We start from the raw sequence: 14,629 nt of genomic DNA, 5'->3' as shown, positions 1-14,629 counted from the left end.
GCTGTCCATCCTTGACTGGCTGAACCAATCAAATGAGTTTGCTCTCAGAAGTAAAACACTATGGATCAATAATTCACTAACAACCCTATAGTTACACCCCTTTTTGGGTTCAATGCAGAGGTCAACATCCAACAGAAATTAGGTTAACTAATATCATGATTAAATTTATTGCTGCTATTGCTGATGACTCCTAAGACTGTAGCTGACTTACTAACTGCATTATTGGCATTGTTAGTACCTCCCAGCAATTTGGCAAACAGCATCCAGCACCAGTGGATGAGTCCAGGAATAAAAGATGACACTCTGAACCGCTGTAGGAAATTAAACTGCAGCGGGGGGGTGTAATGCAGGCCTGAGGCGAAGTCGAGTCATTGTGAACACCCTAAAGGGGTTTGCAATACAGCAGAATCACTTTAAAATCACATCATTCACATGGCTATTCTCCCATACACACCTTCATGCTACAAGGGTTCTCTGACCGCTATCACAATGTTTGCATTTTTGTGCCAGTTGATTCCTATGTCAAAAATAAAAATTATTCAAAAATGTTGATCTTTGTCAGATCTGGGGCTATTCCTGCCAAAGCGACCAAATGTGAACAGACACATCCGATTTCGGGAAAAAAAGAATCTTACAAAAACTAAAAAAGCAAGTAAATAAAACATCATCCAGAGGCACAGATCACAGTTTCACTATCTGATCTCTACCACCAGCTGTTAGAAATCGGTGAGACATGAAACCTTAGATGCCAATCTAGCCACCAGACAAAGCTTAGGTTAGGCTGAGCTACAAATGAAGGGTCTAAGGGACCCTGGTTATTTTTTTCTTTTTTAGTATGCACTGCAACCTGAATTCTAGCACTATAGTACAGTCCTTTACAGTATCACTGGGGATCATCCAAGAGGGGACAAAAAAAAAAGAAAAAAATGACAGACGTAAGCTGTTGAAAACAAACAGGAAAAGCGCCCTGCTTCCGTATGCGTGTAGAACACTGAAACAGCTATCCAGCAAACTCACACGGACAGCAAAGCATAGAGGGGTTAACAAGCTATCCGAACTGAGAAAGAGACAGAGAGAGAGAGAGGGAGAACGGGAGGGAGAGAGAGAGAGAGAGACAGAGAGAGAGAGAGAGAGAGAGAGAGAGAGAGAGACACAGAGAGAAGAAGAAGGAGACATTGAGAGACAGAAAAAGCAAGTCACAGAGAGACAGAGCGAAAGAGAGAGAGAGAGAGAGGGAGTGAGATACTCTCTGTCAGACCGAATTCTTAGCGGTAGCTATTACTGTATTCTTGTGTTATGGTGTTATTGCTGCTCCACTTGTTTATGTGACCTATATGCTCTGGCAACACAAATGTATGTTTGTCATGCTAATAAAGCAAACTGAACTCAGTTGAGAAAGACGGGGGGTGGGGGGCGGTAGAGAGGGACAGAGACAGAGGAAATAAAAAGCTTGGCAGTCTGGACAGCTGGACCACACCACACAGAGACTCAGCGCACTGCAAGCTGCACAGTCCCGCTAACAATAGAGCCCTCCGCCCCCCTCACCAGCGTCTGCTAGCACCACAAACAGCAAGAGACAGATATGCAAATCGCATTAGCCTCTCTCTCTCTCACACTCACACACACTCTGACATTCATACACACACACACACACACACACACGAACGCAAACACACAATTCTCTCTCTCTCTCACACACACACACACACACACACACACACACACGAACGCAAACACACAATTCTCTCTCTCTCACACACACACACACACACACACACACACACACACAATTCTCTCTCTCTCTCACACACACACACACACACACACACTCACATTCACATTCACATTCATACACACACATGCACACACACACACACACACACACACACACACACACACACACACACACACACACACACACACACACACACACCGCAGAGAATGCATAAAATCTGAATGATTTCCTGAAGCATTCCTTGACACAAAAGAGTCTTTGTAGGCGTCCTGCTACCCAGGAAAACAGCCCGGAGTTTTCGGGGTGGGGGGGGGACCCCGCGGAGGAGGAGGGCAGCACAGACGCCCGCGATGGAAGGGGCGCATAGAGCAGGCACCCTCTGCCCTCGAACCGGACCCCCAGAAACGCCTCTCACCATGGCCCGTAATGGAATTTGTCGTGTTGTTGTAACACATCCACGCCAATTTCAGCACCATTTCACACCTCCTAAGCTAATCACAGGATGGATTCAGGATTCGAGACACTGGCGGTTTCTGTTCTCCAAACTGCAGCCTCCTCTCCCTCCACGACCCCCTCACGTGGGACTGAGACATTGGAGAAAACATGGGGTGGGGTAGGGTAACTGGCAGGGCACGGGGTTATGACAGGTCTTCAGGCCTCGCACTGTGGTTTGGCTTTTCGGGAAGAGTCAGAGGAGAATGTGCTGAGTGGTGTTCTGACAGAGGTGCTCACTAAAGACCGAGCGACCTCTCCTCCGGCCGGAAACCTCCCCCCCGACAACCACCACAATCCCCGAGTAATCAAGGAACTCCCACACACACCACCACTCCAGAGTCGCTCTGCTTTCAGTGTCAAAAGTGCCACTGCTTCAGGAGCACACACTCCTCTGTCCAACCCAGATAAGATTACCAAATCACTGAGTCAAGTTTCTGGAAACAACAGAAAACAAAAAGATCTGTCCAGTGGCTGAGACTCGTTTGCTGGTCTTTCCCGCCGTTAGCGGTAGAATACGGTGCTGTCACTACAGTGTCTGACAGAACAGACAGACAGAAGCTATTTCAAGCTCCGCTGCCGGCAGACACAGCCAAAAACAAGCACTTCACATTAGTCACTAACTAACACTTAACAAACATTTCCTGGACACTCACAAACCCATCTGAGACATGCAACGAGGCAGGTACATTAAAGTGCCCGTGTTCTGAAGCAATCTGACCCTATTCAGGCACTCGTTAGAGCAGCACAAGCTGAAGCGGGAAGACCCTGCTATGGAGCAGGAAGCGTGTGTGTCCACAGAGGGACGTACCTGATGACTACGGGAACAAAAGGGAAGAGGAAGCGAAACTGTCAGCACAGAGGAGAGACGGTGACACACACACAGCAGGGACAGGAAGTGACCTCACGGCCCCTGAGCCAAAAGCAGCACCCGTCGCGTGCTGATTCAGGACAATGTCACCTCATGACGTCACGACTGAGACCTAAGTTTAGGCGCTTCCTCTAACGGGAGCGGTGACGACAGCGAGGTCACTCCGATGGAGAACAGCTACGCTTACAATGTCCGCAGCAGAAAAATCAGATATATGACATTCCAGGGCTCTACTGTGAGAAAATAAACCAAGGGAAAGTGTCTGTTTGGATGAGCCAAGTATTTATTGATCGTCCCGGCGAGGCTTACTGACTTAGAGTGGGCTTGGAGCATATGAACAAACACTTTCTCTGATGTTCCTTTTCAAACACTCCTAGGCCTTTTTTGCCCTAGAAAACTTCTGTAAAGTCATGCTATACACAGTATTTGTTGAGCAAAAAGAATAAGTCAAAAATACTGGTACGCAGATGTGCGAATTTCAGCACCAAAAAAAACATGAAGCTGATGGCCAACATCTCCCACTTCAGTCAGCCAGTACCACCCATGTCTTTCCAACAGGGGAATTCTGACTAAAGCAGGGATTAGCTCCACTGTCTCTACGCTCAGCTCTTTGATATAGGCCTGTTGCAGAGGCTCACAGTATGAAACAGAGGCTTAGACTGTAAAGGATGCACAAGCACACGGTCTAAAGGATCCACACACACACACACACACACACACACACACACACGTTTCAGACATTATAAATAGGTACGTTCATGATGCTTCAACACCCCCTTTTAACGAACGCTGAGCAGTATGACATTGCCATTTTTAACCATTTCAAAAGAAAACCCTCCACATGCTCATTTTCAGAGGGCTTCTTGAGCTGCTGAAGCCAGATAAGATCACGTTTTCACTTCCCTCCACTGGCGCTCACATGAGCCTAACGCTGACAGCCAAGAGGCAGCTCCTACCTACAGACATCACTGCTTGTGAAAGCAGGCCAAAGTGTGCAAGGCTGGTAGAGTGTGACCCGGGCCAGCAGCAAGCCACAGCTTAATAACCCCTGTGGCTGGAAGACTGTAATTTCAACATCTGCTGTGGGACCCGGCTACTGTAACCTTACACTAGACACTTAACCATCTTCACTTTTGTAAACATTCTTTTGTAAACTTTTGTAAACAACTTTGTATAAACGAATGACGTGTTAAAATATCTATTATTATTCAGTATTATTATTGGGCTTATTACTCGGTTATTTATTTACAGTCTGGGTTTAGCCACTTTTCCCTCACAGTTTAGGCCCTGAGCTTTCTAGGGTTTTTCCTCTGACTCCCTCTGGGAGGCACAGTAAGTTCAGCACTTTGCGACAGATTCCACCACTATGACAAACAGGGTTTGATTGATTGATCTGAATCTGGCCTGTGGTCTGCGTTTCTTTTCTCTCGTTTCCAGGGAAATCTCTTTGCCGCCTCTTCGCCCAGCTGGCCCTGGGTTTTCAGGTTTTTCTGCTCCCTCCCGGAGCGGGAACTTGGAGGCACATGCCCAAAAACGGTGAGGTGCAGAGGACTACCTGTGTTTATCATCAGTAAATATGTGGAAACTTTGGAGTACTACAGCAGAGAGGTTTTTTCCCCCTAATTTTGGCTTCACTCTGGAACATGTACTCTGCCCAGCACTTTGTGACAACAGAGGAGGACTGCAAAATCTGTGTTGTCTCGATTTTAAATACAACGTTTTAATATCACTTGCATCCAAATGTGGAGGAACCAGGCAACTCATTAACCATTTACTCTGTTTCTCCACAGTGCCACACTGTAGGTTTCAGGGCTGCAGGTTGTTGAGAGTGTTAAAACCCATAAACACCTGAATTACTGTCCTTAGAAACACTACAGGGAATGCTGCCATCTGAGAAATCATTCACTCACCTACAGCGGTAATGCGTTTCAGAACAGACAGTAATTTAGCACACTGAAGGTGCCGTCAGAAAATTAGAGACCTTTGCCCGCGCCTCCTTCACTCATGAGTAACCTGTGGAGGTATGTAGCTGCACCTCTGCCACACCTGCCAGTGTCAGCAGGGTTTGGGCTCCTTCTTACCCAAACATTTGTGAAACACTTAGTGAATATTCACAGGACAGAATCATTTACATTCATGGCCAGGCCCCATATTTTGCCTGTCCTGCATAATTTAACATCTGAAATGATTAATCATCTCACACCTGACTGTCTCACTTACTGGACTGACACTCTGCTGTGATTCTCATAACCAATTACGTTGCCCAGATATGGTTCCCATGACGTCAACATGCAGGAGGGCGCCCCAAGATCCTCAAAACCCCTGCCCTAGGCACCCGATCCTGACAGCACGAGGTGGGGACGAGGTAGTCGGAACCCAGCCTGGATAACAACACAGCCTGTGTGATACTGACCCGGGATCAGCGCCCGCAGCCTCTGTCAGCAGCCTCCCCCCACGGCACCCTTTCTGCAGTTTAACATCTAGTGCACGTGCCGCACCGGTAACCAGTAAACGCTCCCCAGAGATCCGGCCCGGGCCCCTGCTGACACGCTCTGAGGCGACAGAGAACAAATCCCACCAATCACTTACAGCCATGTTTCCCGGCCTTGGTGATAAGGCCCACAAACCCCTTCAGCTGAGTGTGCAGAGAACTCCAATCGCCGAGCCATCTCTGGATCAGAACTCCAGAGAGCTGAACCGAGCCGTTCTCCGACGCTGGGTTTAAAAATCGCAGCGACCCCCACAGCGGCCTGCGGCTCGGCTTTCAGAGGCGGAAAGAGGAGCGCAAACCGATCCCGAGGAGGGGAAACTCGATCCTTGTTTCTCATTTTTGAAATCTCTGATTACCACAGCCCTCTGTGCCATGAGAAAGAGGGAGATCAGCTTTAATGAAGCCACTCTAAGCAGGCAACACACACAAGGTATATACAGGGAAAAATACCTCCCAGAAAAAGCTCCAGGAAAAAACAAAACATTTTTTTCCGTTTGCCATCCACTGTGACTTATGGTAATGGATTTCAACTCAAGTTCTCAGCAGAGCAGTACAAAGTGGCCAGAAAGTATTTCTTATTAGTTTTAGAGACAGATTCTGTCTAAGATCCATATCATCCAGGCAGCTCTTGGAGTTTCAGAAAGAGCAGGCTCTCATACCACTCTAGGACTGTTTGGGGGAAAGTTCTGATAGCCTTGCAGCTATACTGTGGAGGACCAATACAGTGTGTAAAGTGCCAACTCAGGACACCTGCACAGAGGAAAGCTGTTGGCATCTGCCTGTCCTGCATTTACCCCCCAAGCGGGCTTCGAAGACACCCCATCACCCTCTTTCCTGTTCCCAATTTCCCTCCGAGTCTCGCCCTGTTTCCGCCACATATCTCTGCTGCCTCACACAATGAGCGCTGTGCAGGCCTATGCCTCCAGCATTCGCTCTCCCTAATATTAATAATAATAAAAAATAAATAGGCAAGGAAAGCAGAGAAATGTCTACAAAGGTACCATAAACAACAGCTGAATAATGACAACCAACTGCAGGCACACCAGACTTTACAACACCACCTCTAAAATAATGATCCACGCTTGTAAATGTGTTTTTCTGAATATGGGGAGACATGGGGAGACGTGGGGAGATTGGGGGGGGGGGGATTTGGCAGTGGCTTTTGAGATGGCGCAGGAGAAACAAAGGAGATTACCAGGAACGCTAAATCTACAGCGAAAACAGGGGAATGACAGAGGCCGCATCCTCAGCTGCACGGCACGTTCTGAAAAACAGCTCTTATTTTCCTCTCCCGTGTCATGAATGTGGCTCTTCTGCCAGGAAGGCCTGGCCTGACCGGGAACTTTTCCCCCTTTTTTTCTCTCCTCCTCGCGCCGAGCGACAGAGCCGACTCCGACTCCCACGTCCGCTCCGAGAGCCCGACTTCCTACTCCCGACCCTGTCCAAACAAAGCCCGTTTGACACGCCACCCCCCACCCCCTCACTCCCCCCCCCCCCCAACGTTCCCTTTCTGAACCTCCAGGGAGGAAGTGTCAGCACTGGGCCACTGTGGAGCGAGGGGATTTGCATTTGAGGGCCACATGCTGTGCAAACAAGAACCAAATAAATAAATAAAAATTCTGCGCAGGTCCACAGATCCTAGCGGTACGTGGATGGGCTGACACAGTGGGCGTGGCGAACAGGGCAAGCCCGCCGGAGGAGATGAGATCAGTGAATGGCAGTGTAGCATAGTGGTAAGGAGCGGGGCTCAAGACTGAAAGGTTGTTGGTTCGATTCCCTGCTGGGGCACTGCTGCTGTGCCCTTGGGCAAGGTACTCAACCCACAATTGCCACAGTAAATGTCCAATAAATGGATAACTCAAAAAAAATGTAACCTGTTTAAGTCACTCTGGATAAGAGCGTCTAAAATCACTGATTCTCAATCCTGCTCCTGGGCCCCCCCTGCTCTGCACGTTTTCCATCTTCCCCTGCTCTACCTAACTGACTGAACTCATCAGCGGCACTTCTGATCAGCTGACCACACCTGATTTAATCAAGCAGCAAGGATAGATAGAAAATATGCAGGACAGGGGGGCTCCAGGAGTAGGATTGAGAAACACTAAATGACAATAATGTAATGTTTTGTGAATCTGGGCAGGATTTTGTGAAGGAGAGGCTCTCAAACACAGGTCCTATTTGATAAGGGGCAGGACAATGTAGCCAGGGCACTATCTGCCTGCATCTCTCTCTCTCTAGCGGGTTTTTTGGAGGAGAGCACCTTGGCGTGGTCACAGTGTACCAGGTTCAAATACGAGTGGGTCGCCTGGGGGGGAACACCGCAAAGTGGTGGCAGCACAGCGCCTCGCCGTCCCGCTTCCCAGCATCCCCTGCCTCCCGAAACGCGCCGCCATGGCAACGCATCTGCCACACCAGCCCAGCTCCTCACCGCAGCCTCCTGCAGCCTGTCTCCTCTGCCGTCTCCTACAAACGCTCTGCTGTGGGCCTGCTCAAAGGATACCGAGACGCCAAACCATCCTGCTCAGTCTAAAAATACCGCCCGGGCAGCAGTGAGGAGCAACAGTGAGGAAACAGGATTATCAACCACAGGGCTGCGGGTTTGAGTTCCAGGTGGGACAGAACAGCTGCACCCTGGAGAACGCCACTTAGACCCGCACTACTTCACTACTGTCCAGCTGTACATGCGGATAACATGACGATGGCTATGCGAACAGCCCTTGATAAGGGAGCCTCCTTCATACAATACAGGCGGCAGTGCAGAATAGTGGAAAGGAGCAGGAAGCGCAAGGTACTTAACTCACAAGCTCCTACGTAAATACCCAGCTGTATAAATGGATAACATGCAAGAACTGGAACCTCTCCGAGTCACTCTGAATAAGAGCGCCCGCTAAATGACAATAATGTAATGTACTGTAACAATAATGGCATCTCAGATCTTCAAAATTTACTTCCTTCTGTGTCATCCCGTTCTTCCAAACCCTGCTCCTTCACCCCATCCCCTCAGCGTTCTCTCACAGTGGGCTGAGTGGGCGGGCTGAGCGGTACAGTGTCATAACACAGCGCCAGTGCAAAAATCGCTCCAGTCATTGGAGTCGGCAGAGCTGGTAATTTTAACAAACCGCACTTTGGTGCCTCGTCACCGTGTGCTTTGGTGCTCACCGCGGCCAAATAAGCACGCCCCACGCAAGAGTCTCCCCACAGGGCTTCGGTCATTCATATGAGAGGGCTTGTCCTTAACCCCTCTCCTGAGTCCGGCCAAAGGCCTCTCCCCCTGCCACACTGGTGACCGCGGCTCACTCAGTCAGGCGTGGCAGGGATCCAAAGCTGGAGTGGGGTGAGAGGCAACCACACCACACACCCACAGGAGAGGGCCTCCAGAAACCACACGTGAAGGGGGGTGGGGGGGGGGACAGGTGGCAAAAAGGGGGTGACACCACTCCCCAGCTCGCGCCAGCCACGCAGCTGGCTGGAAAGAGAACAACAAGCGTGCCACGGGATTTGGCAGGCTTATGCCGAGAGAGGGAGAGAGAGAGGAGTCGGGTACGGGAGCCTTCAGAGTACAGCTGCCCTTTGCTAATACCCCACCCCCAACCCCCCCATACCACCCAAAACATCCCCCCCCCCTCCCCCACATACACATACACACACACACACACAGGCCTGCCCCAAATCCATCCTGGGACGGCCAAGTAGTCTGGTTTTGTGGTACTTTGCATGCAAGGCATTCTAGCCCCAAATTCACTACACTGTTCTTCCAAACTTCCATCTTTTTTCTGGGTTTGACGGCCATCTACATGAATGTGCATAACCATAAGTGCATTCGGTGCATATGCGTGAGGATTATAGGAACTGCTGACTTTGAGTCTACAAAGGGGACCTATGTCAAGTGCTACAGTAAAACTCAAAATATGCGTTTCCATTTGGCCACGAAGTAATCTTGTCTCAATTTGAGATTCCACAAACGAAACTACAGCGCAAATTACTTCTTTGCGCAATTACTTACTAATCTAGCTATAAAACGCTATTATATAATAATCTTAACATCTCACACACGCCTAGCAAGTTACATACATTGATATATTTGACAAATATATTGATGTTTAAGCAAGCTGAAACATGCTGAGATTAATTTTCGAATATCCACCCTGTTAACAAATTTCCGATAGAAAAAACGTCTTCCACAAACACAGTGAGACGGATAGTATCCACATGTTGCTTTTAAACTATTGTACGGAAAAGTCTCTTTTTGTTCCCGACACTTCTTGGAAGACTGCTTACTATATATTGCTAACGTTAACAAGCTACTAACGGTCAATCAGTTTTTAAATTCAACTTAGTTTGCTGACTGCCACTCCCATTCTCAGGTGCACTTGCAAAGATAATTAGAATCAGACAGCCAGCAACATGCACTATAATATTAGCTTCACCTATACATACAGCCATACGTACAACATTATATGCTTAAAATGCACAGGCTTCAAGTTGAAAGGTGACACTGTTCCAACCAAAAAAGATTGTTGGCTCTGTCACAATTTTTCTAACTAGCCAGGTAGCCTTGTTAGCGAGATCATGCAGTTAACTGCTATGTAACGATGTGTGTCTAGCAACGTAACGCTAAATCTGCCAGCAAGCAAAGCATACCTAACGTTAGCTGGCGACGAAAAAAACGATGACTTTGTGTGAATCGTTGGCTACAATGTTGCTGTTGTCGTTTAATTAAGCAACAGTGACACTGACAATCACAGTCGCAACATAGCTGGCAGGCTAAATTCACCGTACCGACACACCACGCATCAGATAGCCACCATAACGCTAGCCGCAAAGTGATAACTAGAGAGACGACTAACGTTATCTAGCCCCTGCGAGTTAGTTTTAGCGATCTAAATTGCCTCCATCACGACAACCGAGCTAGCCGACTGGCTAGATCATAACTAACAGTACTGTGCTGGTAAACAGTAGCTGGCTAGCAATCAGACAGCGTGTAGCTTGCTAGCCGGTGATCTGAATGTTTAAGTGGAGATCACAAACAGCCCTGCCTTTATTCTCGATCAAGAGAAACTCTTGTCTACAAATGACAGCCAACGCAACAACTTCAGTTTTACAAAAAAGGCTGAGGGTGAATGTATCGCTGCAGCAATCACCAGCAGGCTAGGCCTAAAGTAGCTAGCTAGCAACACACAGCCACATAGGACAGCGATCCCCGACCACCGCGGCTGGCTACCCTGAATTGCAAACATGCACATTAAAACATTAACGTTAGCCAGCTAGCTGTGTACTGCAAAGTAACGTTGAGCCACAAACAATATCCCCTCAATGATCAGCTAGATAACGCTTGCTACTTACTGAGTGTGGTTCCGAAATGTATCCGTCTGGCTGCGTTTTTTGTTCTATGAGTTTTTTTGTATTATACCTAGCTTGCTGGCTAGTTGTGTGTTTTTCGCTCCTTTTCCCACCAGTGTTGTTTAGCTATGAAGGGCTAAGCTAGCTAGCAACCTCCCTCTTGCAAACCTATCCCGTTCCGATAACGCTAGCTGTCATTACTAACGGACGTGATCCATACGCATGCACAAAGAGGGAAGGAAACTTCAGCTCGGTTGTGGGGCTTGTAGTTTTATTTGTCAGTCGGGCTAATAACGTTCTGGTGTTTGGACATAATTTTACCAGCAGATAGCGCTAACATACCGCATACTGGAATTCTCTTTTAAACTTGCTCTCTGTGAAAGCAATAGTATAGTACGATAAGGTTAGCATTCAGTGAGGGTTTGCAGTTCGTAATCGCGTACTGCAGAGTAGGCAAAAATGTCAAATGTGTCAGGTGTTCAAGTTCACCGTGAACTCATGATCCTTAGTTTCATCTTTAACCAGCATAATCCTTATGGGCCATCAGCAAAATGCAGTAGTAAAGCGAACTGCCTAATAATACACCAGGGATGGAAAAAACGTATAACTATGTGAAGTATCAGTCAGCGCACGAATCGCGAAAATTGAGACTCATTTGGATGTGATAAGCAAACAGTCAATTAACTTTTCTTGTCATTCCCTGATCAGGTGTGCTTGATGCACGCCCATCCAAGCAATAAGTGCGCGGTTCTCCGAGCCGAGTGTGTGTAGACAGTGCTTTGCAGAATGCGGTGCCCAGCCGCATGTGATATTATCTGGCATTAGGACACAACCTTCAGTCAATCGGGTGAAGGGGGTTTCAGTGTGAATCTTGCATGTCATTGTGCGCTAACACCTTCATTACGAAGCAAGTGCTGATTCATCAGTCGTGCAAGGTGTAGCCTACTCCGCAGTTCTGCATGTGCCCTATTGACAAAAGAGGAAAGGCACCGAAATCTGAAACTGATTTAATGAATCCTACAGATTTCAACGGTACCGTGCTGTACACGCACAAACACACCACACACACACACCCAAGCACCCTAGAATGTTAGGAGGTGACAATGAGGGTCTCAAGGATAGGGATACCGGAAAGGACGTGCCGTGTGATCGGTGAGAACGAATCAATGCGCCCTCTGATTCTGCAGCGCCGTCAGCACATGCACGCAACCTGATCTCACGTGCAGGAAGTCCGTCTGTCCCTCGAGCATGCAGAGATCCGTGCCGTACCCGCCGGTGCTCAGTCCCGGCATCCGTGTGGCATGGGCATAGAACGGTCCGAGCGTTGCCAGCACGTTAAAAGACGCTGTGGCTTGTGGTATACTGAAACAAGGTTCAGGTGACACAATCACCTGAAAAGTTTTTTTTTTTTTTTCATTTGACATTTCGCAAAAACAATTGCACAATTGGATTCTTTAAAGACAGAGAATCATTCATATTCCATAATGGAAAAAAGATACTTTTACCATGTCATTTTAATTTAGCTAGGGAGCCATGAGTTTGATTTCTGGCTGTACGTGCCAATCATTGTTCATTGTTGTTCTCTTCACTGTTCCCGTGAACCTGAGGTGCTGTCGCCGGCTGGGTGGGGCCCGACCGGCCCGCAGTGCACTCGTAGTCTCAGGGGCTTGCCTGTTAGACGCCATGAATTATGCATCAAACCAAGCAACGAAGTGACAGAGGGCCTGCAGTCCCGCAGCTAGGGTCACACTGCGGTGTCCCTTAGTGATACAGCTTCTGGAGGGGAGGGGCCGTTAATTAAATACATCATAAATATTAACCCTTTAAAGTGCTAGGAGGATTAAACCAGGAGGCAGATCGGCCATCAAGTTTTCACACCTTTCTACACGTTAAAAATTACGCTCACAACTGATCATAACAGAACATCAAATGTCTTTTTAGGTTGTTAGTAATGTAGGAGGCTCTCATAGGGACCATGTCTAATGAAATCAGTGACTATGACAGTAATGGAAAATGTAGCCTACACTGTTTCCTATGAATCAAATCTTCCTCCGATTGCCAGCGCGCTTGACATTACGCTGAAAAGCATTGATCAGACACGGTTCTCACTACATATTGTGTGATTTGAGAGACTGTGATTCATCTCCAATGACTGTACCCCTTGCCCGTGCTTAATTATTTAACTGCGGCATATAATTGATATTGAGCCGCGAGTGCAGATGAAACCCCCCAGGGGTTTTCTTTGAGCCACAGTGACGCGCACGGAGACCGGTCCGAATAGCGAAGTGCTGCTTGGGTTCCGCGCATACCAAAGGAGACGACCGGGGGCTCTGCCAGCTTCCCCGGCCGGCACTGACCCTACACGTTGGCCGTCATCCATGTACCTGGAAATAGATTACGTGGGATTTCCTCGGCCGTGATAGGGCGATTCAGTCGCGGGGGGATAACAGAGAGCCATTGTGTGGCGTGTTTGCTGTTGACCCGCTGCCACGGCGCACAAACAGCCTTGCCCCCGTTTCTCCCCTCTTCCCGTCTGAAGCGGGGCCGCGGCCACATTCGAACTGAAAGGCCCCCTTTGTTAAATTTACACATTACTAAGGAACACGCTGTCCGGCCGCAGAACACATTGTAAGAGCCGAGACCAATGCCACATTTACTTTCTTACCGAGAAAAAAAAAGTTTAAGAAACTTTGCAGTTTCCATTAAGTGTAAATTAGAGCAAAACGTAACGCTGCTTCAGTGTGTGTGTTTTTTAATGTATCACTGCAGCGCAACACAAAATGCTAATATTAAATGGGACCCTAGAGGATTTAAATTTGGCTCTTAAAGAGCAAAGTGCAGTAGTGGATAATTACTGAATGGTTAATGATTCAATGTCTTCCATCTGCGCGTCTGTTCTCGCTCCATCAAGTGACAAACAGACAGGTTCAGTCTTGTCTTTTCGATTTCATTTATTAAATATGATTTATAAATAGTACGCAGTAAAACAGAGGATGACATTTTAAAAATGATACAGTGAACAACGTCTTCCTGACACATGTATTTTTTTCAGTTTCTCATTTCAGCAGGAGCAGTTAACTCATTATCTGTAAAATATCACCCTCCATTAGTATGCATGACAATCACATACAGTACATTTTAGTGGAATTAAATATAGAATTATTTTCTCAACCAAAATATTTCATTTTTTTAAATATTTTTCAAAAAATATTAAATCATCAAGCAGATCAGTCTATGTTTATCATACTCATTATCATTGCCATGACAAAAAGGCCAAAATATAGGTTGCATGCATTCAATCAAAGGGTTTTCCATCTGAGTACAGGAGAGTCATCCAAGCAAGTCAATGAGAAAAGTGGGTCAAATCATGTACACACACACACACACACACACACATAAGTAATAATATATGAACCATTTGCATCTCTTGTCAAACAGAAAATCCACTGCAGGGGGTTGTTTGACAAAGCAATAAGTTTTCAGTAACACTGCAGATATGTGAACAGGACACAAGCAGTGAACAATGTGTGTAATAGGAGGGCAGAAATTAGGGCAAAGAAATAATGTGAAAAAAGCTAACACATGCATAACATACTGACAACAGACAGACAAAATGCGAATATTATAAAATATGTTTTTGCTGAGTGTTTCCTCTTTGTGTTAGACAGCAGGTGAAAGATTAACTCTTTGTGGTAATGTAACT

The 14,629-nt window shown here is 47.2% G+C and overlaps 1 protein-coding gene across 1 annotated transcript in view; it reads right to left on the bottom strand.

Moving 5' to 3' along the window:
- Positions 1–11,129, bottom strand: part of gapvd1 (GTPase activating protein and VPS9 domains 1) — a 48,873-nt gene extending 37,744 nt beyond the window's left edge. The window contains 1 exon segment of the mRNA XM_036526632.1: positions 10,930–11,129. The gene's annotated coding sequence lies outside the window, so the exon portion shown is untranslated.
- Positions 11,130–14,629: the final 3,500 nt, after the last annotated feature.

The sequence above is a fragment of the Megalops cyprinoides genome, chromosome 4 (assembly GCF_013368585.1).
Source record: "Megalops cyprinoides isolate fMegCyp1 chromosome 4, fMegCyp1.pri, whole genome shotgun sequence".
NCBI classification, from domain to species: domain Eukaryota; kingdom Metazoa; phylum Chordata; class Actinopteri; order Elopiformes; family Megalopidae; genus Megalops; species Megalops cyprinoides.
Note: the sequence above shows the minus strand (reverse complement) of the source record. Positions and strands in the feature narration are given on the sequence as shown.